The 13,245-nt window shown below is 37.2% G+C and overlaps 2 pseudogenes; both read left to right on the forward strand.

The window, feature by feature from the left end:
• The first annotated feature begins 1,527 nt into the window (after window positions 1-1,527).
• On the forward strand, window positions 1,528-2,469 carry LOC145822683 (protein CHROMATIN REMODELING 35 pseudogene; annotated as a pseudogene).
• On the forward strand, window positions 2,470-3,023 carry LOC145822687 (protein CHROMATIN REMODELING 35 pseudogene; annotated as a pseudogene).
• Window positions 3,024-13,245: the final 10,222 nt, after the last annotated feature.

Raw genomic sequence — 13,245 nt, forward strand, 5'->3', positions numbered from 1 at the left:
AACAATGTTAGCAAAGCAGGACCTAGCCAAATGCATTTACGAAAACATGAAGTACGTAATTACCTTTTCAAACTTCGGTGCACATGGTACTACTTTGGCGTGTTCCTCGGTGCTCGCCTTAGCCATTTCCGCAAATCTCTTTTTCTCATCAAAGGGGAGTGCCTTCCACCTTTCCCCAAGCTCCTTTCTACTCTTTAAGCACGAAAGTGACAAACGTACAAGACAAGTAACAACTATGAGTCCAAAATAACTGTAACTACAACTTTATGCCAAACGCAATCTACGTGCATTTTTGGTAATTAAATAAGATTGCAAATACAAATAACAGTTGCAGGAAAAACTCAGCGACAAAACATAGCTGGACTTTTATAACGAATTGAAATTTACGAAAACAATATAAAGGTGACATTATTACATGCTACAATCCAACAAACATGAAACAATCACAAGCCCAGTACGACCATTCAATACAACACGTGGATAGCAACCAGCCATGTGTTTCCATCATAGTGTATTATAGAGAATATAGATTTCCACACTCACCATTTTTCGTCGAGTGTTGTCTGGCCCTTGAATTTCCTTCAATTGTTGCTGGCTGCATGCAAGCATCGTGAAGCTTATCAGCACTAAATCTTAAATATGAATACATATAGATATGCAAGTATTTATGTCAAGCTGGCCCCAAAATCTGCATAACACACCTTTCGTACATCCGGGACTAAATCGACACCAATTTAAACATTTTTAGACATGCAAAATGAAACCAATTTCAAACATCACAAACTGAACTTCAACAAGGCGTGTTGTTTCACTACAAAAAATGTAATTCCAGATTGTCAAAATGAACAACTAGTACCTGTAACAAATGAATGGTGCAACTGGCCGCTTTCAAGAATAGCCAGCGATAGTGTCAGACATTTGGATATGTTGTTCGCCAATTGTCTTCAATCTTTTCCTTCCCCTTTATGAAAGAGCAAATCATACAAATTAGATTGAAGGAAAAATTACAAAGGTGGTGTACACATTTTGTCCGTTGTCTAATTTCAATCGATGCACTTTAATCTCCCTCAATTCTGACACTCCATTTTAAATTTCATGGACAATTTTGGTCAAATTGCTAATGTCGTTTGTGATTTTTATAACAAATATTATAATGTCAATTTATTGAGATTATCTAAGTTGAGTAAAGTTATAAGTTGACTATAACAAAAAGTACAGTTGCCACGTATATGCATATTTTCTGATAGAAAACAGTGAAGAATTGTAATCAAATTGACGTAACTGAAACAAAAGTTCACAATTGATGATGCAAAGCGAGGCCATTCAAAATTTGTGCAAAACAAATGACACAAAGACAAAAGTACATGGGCTGCTGTAAGAATTGATCCCAAAAAAAAATTCAGCGTATTCCTTGGTGATGGATTTCGTTTGTTTACAAACATATGTACGAAACCAACTGGTAGCAAGTTTTGAAGGAGAAAACTAACATTGTTGGTGCGAGGTGACCAATATCCATCAGATGCAATGATGACAATTCCTGCAAAGTATTCCAATCAATATTTACAAGAACACAAAGAAACGACTTCAACATGTGGCTGTTAACCTAAAAATTTGGCGTAAACACAGACAACAAAATGCATAATTTCCCAACACATATACAGATTTTGAAATGGTCAAAAGAAAGGATACACATCAAAATTTTGCATTTAGTTCACACAGCTTACAATTGAAATAATTATGTGTACAAGCGATAAATGCATAATTTCCCAAAAATTAAAGAGGAATGACTACATTTTGTTTTTGATTTAGGGCTGAAGGACTACACGCACGTACTTTTATGAAGGACCGACTACAAAGGACAAGGAAGCAACTGAACTATTTCATGACGGGGTTAAACTATCTAGACAGGATTCTGCTATCACTGAAATTGGTGCTCATCCCAGGCACAAAAACTAGATGAAACCCCATCAAGTTGAGGGCTTCAATTTCCTACTGAGCAACTTGGTTGCAGAGAATCGAGGTGGCTGCATCCTGGCCCACGCTCCAGGTTCTCGAAAAACTTTGATGACAATTACTTTTATGCGGAGTTTTTTGGCCAAGTATCCTCATGCTAGACCACTGGTGGTGGTGCCAAGAGGCATTCAGGCTACATGAAAGAAAGAGTTCTTCACATGGAAAGTTGAGGACATTCCACTATATGACGTCTACTATGTAAAAACGAATAATCAAGCACAGCACCTTTGGGTGCTCAGACAGTGGGCAGATCAGAGAAGAATACTTTTCCAAGCGTACAAAAAAGTTTCTTCAATTATATGTGACAATGAAACAAACAAGACTACCGCTGCTTGCCAACAAATATTACTAACGTACCCATCCATTCTCATTCTGGATGAAGGTCATACTCCCACAAATGAAAGTACGCATTTCATGAACTCGCTTAATAAAGTCCAGACAGCCCACAACTCCTGAATGACAGCTACCTTTCTCTTCAAATGTAACTGCTATTCAACAGAAAAATGATAATTTCAAGAGAAAGGAAACCATCATTCAAGAGTTGCGTGCAATGACAGGCAAGGTTCTCTATTTCTACGAATGAGATTTTCTTCATGAATTGCCTGGGCTTGTTGACTTTTCTGCATTTTTTCACCTCAGCCCTACAACTATGCGTGAATTTGAAGAATTGAAGAACTTAGTTAAAAAGTTCAACATCATCTGGGATGGGAGCACACTCTATGTGCACGCACAGTTGAGCTCTCTCCTAAAAAGTTCACCTACAGACACGTCAACCACAGAAAGAGAGGGCATTAACGATGCCCGATTGGATCACATCTTAGAAAAAGTTAGATATTAGAGAAGGACTGAAGGCAAACTTCTCCATTAATTTGTTAGGCTTGTGCGAATCAAGTGGGGAGAAGGTATTGGTTTTCAGCAATTGTCTCCAGCCGCTTAAGTTGTTGGTAAGGCTAGCCATGAAAGTGAAGGGTTTGACTCTGGGAAAAGAATTGGATGTGGGGAACGAATAGCTCTCTACAAAATTTGAAAATCGTGATTCTCATTTCAACTCTTTCAATTGGCTTTCCTATGTTTAAGTTTAATACCGTCAACTATGCATAAACTTCAGCACTGAAACAAACAGTTGTTTCTTATGTTACACGGACTCAGGTATGAGTGTCGGGTGCGGGTATGTATGTACAGGTCTGACTCATTAAATTTTACATTCAACGGTACGCAGACTCGGGAAAAAATATCATATTTTTAATCTAATATGTGACATAAAATGGTACTATATGTAACTTACAGTGTCAAAATGACATTTATAGTAATTTGACAATAATTTGCACATATAATAATTGTGTTATATACAATTATGTAGACACCCCATTTTTTGACCGTCCTCAAGACTTGGACGTCACCGTTTGAACACTCGGTGATCATCCATGTTTGTGTTCGTTTGGAGTTCCCGGAGGTCTCGGCTCGCGTGCCTTGCCTCAAGATCTCCGAACTCGACCGTTTAGTGTCTGGTTTCACACCAAACACTTGTGTTTTGCCTTGGAGAGGCAGGGTAGGGCTTGTAGACCATCCCCACCCACCACCGGCAGTGGCTAGAGGCCACCGGCTGGTTTTTGCTGCCACCGGCAATTTATATTGCCGGCCGGCACTATTTGTTGCCAGTCAGCACTTTTTAGTGCCGGCCGGCACTTTTTTTGGCCAAGATGGCATTTTTGGCCGGCCGATTACTGTGCATCTGCTTTAGCAGATATTTTAAGACAGCTGTCTTGCTTTTGCTCCCCTCCATACACGTGTATGGAGGGATCTCCCTCTTATGAAGCTTGTCTTGTAAGCTTTACAAGACAAGAAGTGCCATATAGAGAGAGAGAGAGCTCTTGGCTGAGGGGGGAGACATTTTTAGGATATTTTGAGAGCTTAGACAGCCATTTCTAGGGTTTGAGATCTAGGGTTAGGGTTTGTTACACCTTATCCCTCTCTTTTTCCCTCTTGTGTGTGTTTTAGTGTATTTGTGTCTTACTATTGCACACAAACACATAGTGTTTCACCTTCCTTTAGCTACTAAGGTTCTAAAGGGTTGTTCTTGGTGTTCTTGAGTGGTTTTGAGCTTGAAGAACCAGCTGGTCCACCATTTGTGAAGAAAGTCTTCAAGGGTAACAATTTTGACTTTATATTCCCCATTTTTGCATTGATTTTCTACCTATCTTAGAGCTGTTTTTGTGCTTATTGTATAACATAAAAAAGTTCTATTTTTAGGCCCTCTTTATTGTTTATTAAGAGTGTTTTGTTGTTTGAGGGTGGTTGACCCCCCTTAGGCCTTGAAAGGCCTCATTTTGTGCCCTTTTGTGCTAGCTCCGGGATTTTGGTGTTGGGGTCTCTTCACCACTGAAATCTTGAGGGATTTCAGTGGTGAAGATGATGCCTTGAAGTCCCAAGAAGGAGAGGGCCACCCCCTCTCCTTGTTGTCCTTGAAAAGGGCATGTTTTGGCCTCTTGAGAGAGCATTATGCTTGAGTGTGTGTTGAGCATGTTTAGGCTGTTTTTCATGCTTATATATCCATAATATAACATGATTTTATATTGGTTTTGGTACTCCATGCATGTTTAGCATAGTTGCCTTGTAATGCCTTGTTATGCCTTAACATGTCTTAGGTTGTTAGCCTTTGTTGGAGCATGTTTTAGGCTTAGTCTTGTAAAGATTTTGTGCATGTTTTGCCATGTTCTAGGTCTGTCCTAGGTTGTTTGGGTTGATTTTGGCATGCTTGATATAGCTCCTTTGTATTTGGGCTTGTTGGCCTTGAGTATGTGCATGTGTAGCATGACATCTTTGCATCGATTTGGTGATTCGGGGTCCCTCCACATGTTATTTCAGTCCCATTTCCATGCTTGTTTGATTGCCTTGCATGCCTCTTTAATGCTTTGGAAGCTTGTGTAGCAATGCTCCATGTTTTGGTGTTTGTGCATGCCTTTGTTTTTGAGTCATTTAGATGCCATCTAAGTGGTCCTTAGGCCTTGTATTAATGCCCCAAAACTCTGTTTTTAGTCATTTAGTCCATGCCATGTTTGGTCTTGCTAAGTGTAGTTCAATGCCCCATTGGTTTGCTTTGAACACTTGGACTATTTGTTGCATGTTTGGCTTGATTTTGTTGCTTGGTTTGGCACCATCCTAACATGCATTTTTAGAGCTCATGTTGCATATTAATTGCCCATGCTATCCCCCTTTCAAATGTGTTTGAGAGTTGTTCAATTTGTGCTTAAGTGTTGGTCCTTCAATTAGGTGCATGTGTGCATGTGTTTGGTTCCTCATTACAGCTTTTTGGCTACTGTTTTAGGCCTATTTAGAGCCGCCTAATTCATGCATAAGTCCATCTTTGCATCCATTTGCATTGCCATATGTATGCTTGTATGCTTGCATAAGCTTGTTACCATGCCATGTTGCATCCTTAGCTTGTATGCTTAGGTTGCATTGCATTTTGCATGCATTCCTTGCCCCTTGATTTGGTGATAGGGATTAGGACTTTGGTTTGATTTGGTTTGCATGCATTTGAAATCAAAGTTGCATACTTGGTTCTTTGGGCCATCATGCATGGAAATGCGTGATTGGTGGTCCGAGAATCGAGGCACATGCCCCTTCGAGTCATTATCATGATAAGGGACATGGTAGGTGCATAAATTGCTTGAATTGCATTGCCATGCAAGATTTTGCCCTCTGCTGCTGTGAGTTGCAGGTTCTGCAGGAATTTATTGCCGACCGACAGTCAATCGATGGCCGGTGGATCTATTTTGTGCCGGTAACTAAATGCTACTGCCGGTGGAAATTCTGCTCAGCCGATGATATCCCCCAGGGTCCTGAGAGACATCCCTGAGACTTTGGCAGTTTTCAGAGGAGCAGAGCAGGGAAAACAAAGGCAAACTATGCATGGCAGTGCGATTCCGAGCCAGTCCCGAGCATGTGTTGCGTCTGGCCCTCGCCCCGAGGCGGTTTATCTGTTTTCTTAGCTTAATTTAATTTGTTAATTAAATTAATTAATTTGTAATATTTAATTAGCATGCGTAGTTAATTAATTTGTAATATTTATTTGGTCCCTCCGAGTGAGGGCAAATCTGTAATAAGTGTGCGTGAGTGTGTGTATGTCTTCCAACCTCACGTCTTTCTTCCCTTTTATTTACCTGCTTATGATGGTAGATTAGGGCACGTTTAAATTAGCATACCTTATGCTATGCATGCGTGCATTCATGCATTTGTACTGCATGCATTAGGCTCGGTACATCACGCTAACTGCATCTGTATTTCAATTCAAAAATTGAATATGTGATAGTTGATCGCATTTCATATACCATGCTTAGGTTAGCCGAGCCTATCTAATTGCATCCTGTATGTGTTGCATTAGGCAATTTAACATGAACTAGGACACGCATGTTTGCTAACTAGTTTACTGTTTTGGCACGGAGTACAATGTAAGTATTTTCGCTTTAGCATCTCGCATGCGTGTGAATGTTAACATGACAGTATGCTTGCCATGTGGCTAGATGCTTATGTGATAAAATGTTTTGAATGCCTGTGGGTGAAGGTTGGATTGTTTGAGTTGGAAAAACTCATTGAAATCCGTGTTTTAGCCTACTTGCGAGTAGCAAATTCCAAAGCGCTTTTCAAAACAAACGGATATGCAATGCTTATTTCCAAATTAGACAATCTAGTCTATACTTGTTTGCTGTGCGCATAACATAGTAATTCTAGGCTAATAACCGGAATAAGAACACATAACGTTTTAAAAAACGGATATCATGGTTAGTAGAGGCCGGTCTTCGGACCGGGCGAAAGGGGGTGCTCATAGCTGACCTTCCCCGATCGTACCCAAGCTCCCGAGCCGAGACAACTCCGGTGATGACGGACATGTGGCCTTCGGCACCGAGTCAGGGTTTCCTAAATTCTCCCATAAAAAATATTTAGGTGGCGACTCTGTATCTGGCAAAGCAGTCCATGTTTGGCACTACTTTTTCAAGAATCTGTTTCTCAAAACGATTTGCCAGATTTGGACTCTTTGGTTCAGATTAAGAACCGTGACACAAATCGAGTCCGAACTGTAGCGTGAGGCCCTCCGCGGGCGCGTTACAAATTATATAAGAAGTATTCGTTGAAAAGTATCCGACACATATCCCCTACCCTTGTCCGACTCTCGGGTGTCCAACACGGGTATTTGATCTATTTTGAAGAGTCCGTGTAACACAGGTTATTTCTAAACATAAGTTCCGGCAATATAAAATCACCGAGTACTACAAAATTAAAAACAAAATTCAACCGAGTGTGCTAGCCGTTGATGAATCAAGATTACTCATTGTTTGTTTCTCGAGTTTCTTCTTTTTGCTTTTTTGGGTACTCTAAAAAAAAATTATTTTTCCCGTGCCAACATTGCACAAAAAAATTTTTAAGTCTTTTTTGGTTATATATAACCTAACAAGTTGGCCATGTAAATGCAGAACACCTTTTATACTTGTTGCTAACTACTATGATACCTATGTTCAACTTGCAGCACTGATAGCAGAGGGTAGACTTCCACTTCAAAAGGGAGAAAATACAAAAATCGAGTACAGAACAGTTCTTATTGGGTCGATTTGGGGTAGCAGAGGGAAGAGTTCCTATTCGAATAGCACAAAATACCAAAATGGAGTACAGAACAGTTCCTATTAGGTCGATTTCGGGTTGGGTGTGAAGGTATATATGAATGAAAGAAGACAAACAAGGAGACAGAGAAAGAGAGAGCGTGAAATAAAAGAAATACTAACCGGAGGAGACAAAGCGACGGTGGTGCTCGATTAACCCTTGCGGTTGTGCTCCAGCGACAAAAATCAACTTCAAAAAAGAATTCATGCATCCACTTTCATGGCTAGCCTTCCCAATAACTTAAATGATTGATGTTCGCTAAACTCAAATAAATAAGCTTGTTCTTTTAATATGATTTTTGCCCTCAAATATTTTTCTCTGTAAAACCCTACAGCTATGGGGAAATGGAACAACAGAGAGACGGGGAGAGAGACAGACAAACAGAGAGAGAGTGTGTGATAACCCTGTCCTATGCTATATTAATTAATCATGCTTATGTTTGTAATTATGTGCTTAATTTGAATTTGGGTGTTAATTGTATGATTATATGTGATTTTGGCTTTGTATCTGTTCACCGTAGGAAAATCTATTAGAATCTGTGCTTTGAACTGAAAATTGAAGGCCTTTTCGGCTACAAAAAACGAAATTAACTACGCCATTGTGATTAACGTAATTTTTAGAGCCTACGGTGAAATTTAATTAGAAATTGATTCGGATCAAAATAATTAGATTCAGAACGATTAAATTAGGCTCAATTACTTAGCCTTAATTAATTTGATTAGGCCAAGGTATATAAGTGGCCTATTTACATTGTTTTGAGCTCATTTTCTCTTTTGGCTAAAAATCACACTCTAGAGAGAGAGACGGGTCGGTCCTAGAGAAAGGAAGAGAAAGAATTATGTAATTTGGCTCAAAGGTTATGAATTTGGCAAGCTACACTCAAGATTTAACTACCTTTGTGAGGATTGAAGCTCCTAGGTGAGTAATTGGGCATGATTTCATGGATTTGAGTTTGTAATTCTATGAATTCAAGTTACATTGTAATCAAGAATGTGAATTATGTTGAATTTAGTGAATTTGAGGTTTATATGCACATGCATGTCTAGAATTGTCATGATTTTGCATAATCAAACATGTAACAAGTTAAATGTGATAAATTGAGTGCTAAGTCATACATGCAAGCATGGTTTTGTTAAGCTCCATGAGTATGAACATTATTTGTACTATTGGAAATGGAATTTGAGTTCAAACATGCATTTTATGAGGAATTGAAAGATGGCCTCTAAAGAGATTAAGGATTTGGCACCAAATTGCACATGCAAGCATGATAATGTTGAATCCCATGAAGATGATCATCAATTGTGTTATTTAAGTTGAAAATGAAGCTTATACTTCACATGCATGTATAATTCATGAAGATGTGGAGTTTGTATAAAGCTAGAATGCATGAGCTTTGACCATGTCAAGAAGAATGTTGAATTATTTGAGAATTAAACCATGATTCTGAACAATTGGCCTCATATTGCTTATATCATTATGATATGTATTGTGTTTCCACGTTTTTGAACCAAGAACATGAGTTTTGGGCCTTTGAATGTTGAGTTTGAACATCAAGAACAATTCTGGAAATTCCAGAATTTGGCGTGTCCGCTCGAGCGTGAAATGCTAGTTCCCAGAACTTTTGCAGATATGGATGTCTGCTCGAGCGGAGAGATTCACGCTCGAGCGGGGAGCCATGTAGTTTGACTTCCAGCTCGAGCATCCAAATTTACGCTCGAGTGCAAAAATGAGGCAACCAGTACTTTTGCAGACCTAAAGGGTCCGCTCGAGTGACCAAAGCCACGCTCGAGGGGGGAGCCCTGTTTCAGAAAGTTTGTAAACATGTTTTGTGTTTCATTTTCCGTTCTCTTCCATTTTTGAGCACTCTTAAGCATGCATTGAACACTGTAAATGGATTAAGAAGATAATAAAGAGGCCTAAGAGGAATGCACAAGTTAAGAATAGATTGAATCGTTTGTAACCTATACATGTTATGTAATGTGTAGGGTCGAGCTCGAGGGCAAATCCACCGGCAAAACACTGTAAGTAATATCTTAGTAAAGATATTTTTAAGTATGTTACTTTTCGAATGCTACTTCTGTATAAGTATCATGGATTTGTTGATTTGAAATATGAATGAGTATTCTATATGCCTAATTTTGTATAAGGCCGTTAGACATTAATGATTGGGCCAAAGGTCGTCGGACATGAATGATTGGGCCAAAGGCTGTCGGACATGAATGATTGGGCCAAAAGCCGTTGGACATGGATGATTGGGCCAAAGGCCATCGGACATGAATGATTGGCCAAAGGCCGTTGGACATGAACGATTGGGCCAAAGGTTGTTGGATATGAACGATTGGACCAAAGGCCGTTAGACATGAATGCAAAGATGGGCCAAAGGCCATTTGAATATGTCATTTGATATGTTTAAATACCGTGATGGATCAAAGGCCGTTTGAATAAAAGGGATCATGATCATGAATATGAAATACGCATGGATATGAATATAAAGAGAATGGGCCCGAGGCCGTTTGATACGCTTGATATATTCAAATTGGGCCCGAGGCCGTTTGATATGTTTGAATTGAACCAAAGGTCGTTTTGAATAAAGAGTTGGCTGGACCAAAGGTCGTTTCGTATAGATGAACCCGAGGTCATATTGTTTTATATAAGAATTGGACCTGAGGTCGTTTTGCATATGGATATGATGTGTTGGACCCAAGGTCGTTTTGCTTTGTTGAGATTTGTAAATCTGGTGTGAATGAGAAGAGTGGTTCAAATGTGTACATTATAAGTATGATTCATTTATGAACGAACTCATTCATTAACCTCTTTATTTGATATTATTCACTGGGCGTTAGCTCACTCTTATTTCTATGTATGTAGGTGAACAAAGGGACGTTCAACCCCAACCATAGTGGAATTTAAGAAAGGAACCCGAGTTTTGTGAAGTCAGCCCAGGTGCCTACGTAAGAGGCTTTGTTGATGATCTTTTGTATTTCTTTGCTACTTCTATTGGTCATGATAGATCATTTATGTGTATAAGCTTTTGGCATGGCTGACTATGTGTTTGAATGATCCTGGGTATACAAGATGTTAACTACTGATATGTGGTGTGAGTTATTATTAAGTATATGTGAAATGTTTTGACATGCCATGTAAGCATAGCTCATTGGACAAAATTTTTTAAGTTTGCTTCCGTTTTGGCCCCTTCACTCTGTTGTTATATGTTTTTTTTGGTTTGAATCCGTCGGTAATCTCATGATTACTGGTCAGTTATGACCTTAATCTATAGGGCCGGGTTCGGGTCATGATAGAGAGGGTCCTAGATGGCAGAGAGACGGACGGGCCGAGGGAACTTACACCTTTTTCTGAACACTTACGGCTTTTTTGAAAATCTTATACTTTTTCTGACAACTTGCACCATTTATGACTTCACTTACACCTTTTTATGAAAAGTTACATCATTTATAAATTAATTTTGTTCATAAAAGTTACACCTTTTCTTGGAACTTAAACTTTTTGTAAAAACAAAACTTACACATTTTCTGAAGTCACTTAAAGCTTTTGTGAAAAACATACGCATTTCGTGAAAACATGACTTACACGTTCTGTGAAGTGACTTACACTTTTTGTGAAAAAACATACACCTTTTCAGAAAATTTACACCTTTTGTGAAAGAAATTGTTTCATACAATTTACACATTTTGTTAAAACATTCACTTTTTCTGAAAACTTATACGTTGTAGTAAAATTACTTACACCATTCCTCAAAAGTTATACCTTTTGTAAAATATTTTTATTCTAAAAATTTACACCTTTTGTTCGAACTTACATATTTTCTAAAAACGCAACTTATACCTTTTGCCAATTTACTTACATCTTTTGTGAAAAACTTACACCATTTCTCAAAAATTACACCTTTTGTGAAATAATTTATTTCCAAAAATATACATCTTTTGTTCAAACTTACACCTTTTCTTAAATCTTACACCTTTTGCCGAAAATAATTACACCTTCTCTGAAAATTTACTTCTTTTGTGAAATAAACATTGCACAGAATTTACACATTTTTTTGAAACTTACACATTTTGTGAATTGAAGACTTAGACTATTTTTGAAATCATTTACACCTTCTGTGAAAAACATAAACCTTTTTTGAAAAGTTACACTTTTTGTGAAATAAATTTTTTTCATAAAATTTACACCTTTTGCTAAAAACATATACCTTTTCTAAAAGTTTACACCTTTTGGTGCAAATACTTATACTTTTTTCTGAAGAGTTACTCCATTTGTGAATTAATATTTTCCATAAAAGTTACACCTTCTATTGGAAGTCACACATTTTCTGAAAACAAAATTTACACCTTCTGTGACATTACTTGCATATTTTGTGCAAACATTTACACGTTTTTTGAAAAATTACACCTTTTATGGAATATTTGCTTTCATAAAATTTATATCTTTTGTGAATTCTTACACCTTGTCTGACAGTTTAAACCTTTCAGTGGAAGTACTTACACCATTTCTGAAAAGGTGTAAATATTTTCCCCAAAAGGTGTACACTTTTAGAAAAAATGTAAGTTTTTAACAAAAGGTATAAACTTTATGAAAACATATTTTCCATAAAAGGTGTAAATTTTCAAAAACCATGTAACTGTTTTCACAAAACATGTAAGTTATGTCACAAAATGTGTAACTTCTACTTTCAGAAAATGTATAAGTTCTTATAAAAGGTATTTCACAACAGGAGTAACTTCTCAGAAAATGTGTAAGTTTTTAACAAAAGGTGAAAACTTTCAAAAAAGATGTAATTGTTTTCACAAAAAATGTAAGTTATGTCACAGAAGGTGTAACTTTTGTTTTCATAAAAGGTGTAACTTCTAATAAAGGTGTAAAATTCATGGAAAAAAAAAATTCACAAAAGGAGTATATTTTTAGAAAATGTGTAAGTATTTCCACCAAAAGGGGTAAATTTCAGAAAAGATGTAAGTTTTTAACAAAAGGTGTAGACTTTCTGAAACATATTTTCCATGAAAGGTGTAAATTTTCAAAAAGGTGTAACTGTTTTCACAAAAGATGGATGTTATGTCACAAAAGGTGTAACTTTTGTTTTCAAAAAAGGTGTAAGTTCTAATAAGAGGTATAAATTTTATGGGAAAAATTGTTTCACAAATGGAGTAACTTTTCAGATAACGTGTAATTATTTCCAAGAAAAGGTGTAAACTTCAAGAAAATGTGTAAGTTTTTAACAAAATGTGTATATTTTATGAAGGTAGTTTTCCATAAAAGGTGTAAATTTTTCACAAAAGATGTATGCTATTTGACAAAAGGTGTAATTATGTAACTTCAAATAAAAGGTGTAAATTTTTGTAATGAAATTATTTTACAAAAGGGGTAGCTTTTCCGAAAAGGTGTAAGTATTTGAACGAAAATGTGTAAATTTCCAAAATAAATTATTTCACAAAAACTATAACCTTCCAGAAATAGTGTAAGTGTTTTCACAAAAAATGAAATTAACTTTATAAAAGGTGTAGGTTCCGTTTTTTAGTAGAACGAGTAAGTTGCTAAAATCTAATCGAACTGTATTTGTAT

The sequence above is a fragment of the Camellia sinensis genome, chromosome 1 (assembly GCF_055761805.1).
Source record: "Camellia sinensis isolate YWXY chromosome 1, ASM5576180v1, whole genome shotgun sequence".
Lineage (NCBI taxonomy): Eukaryota > Viridiplantae > Streptophyta > Magnoliopsida > Ericales > Theaceae > Camellia > Camellia sinensis.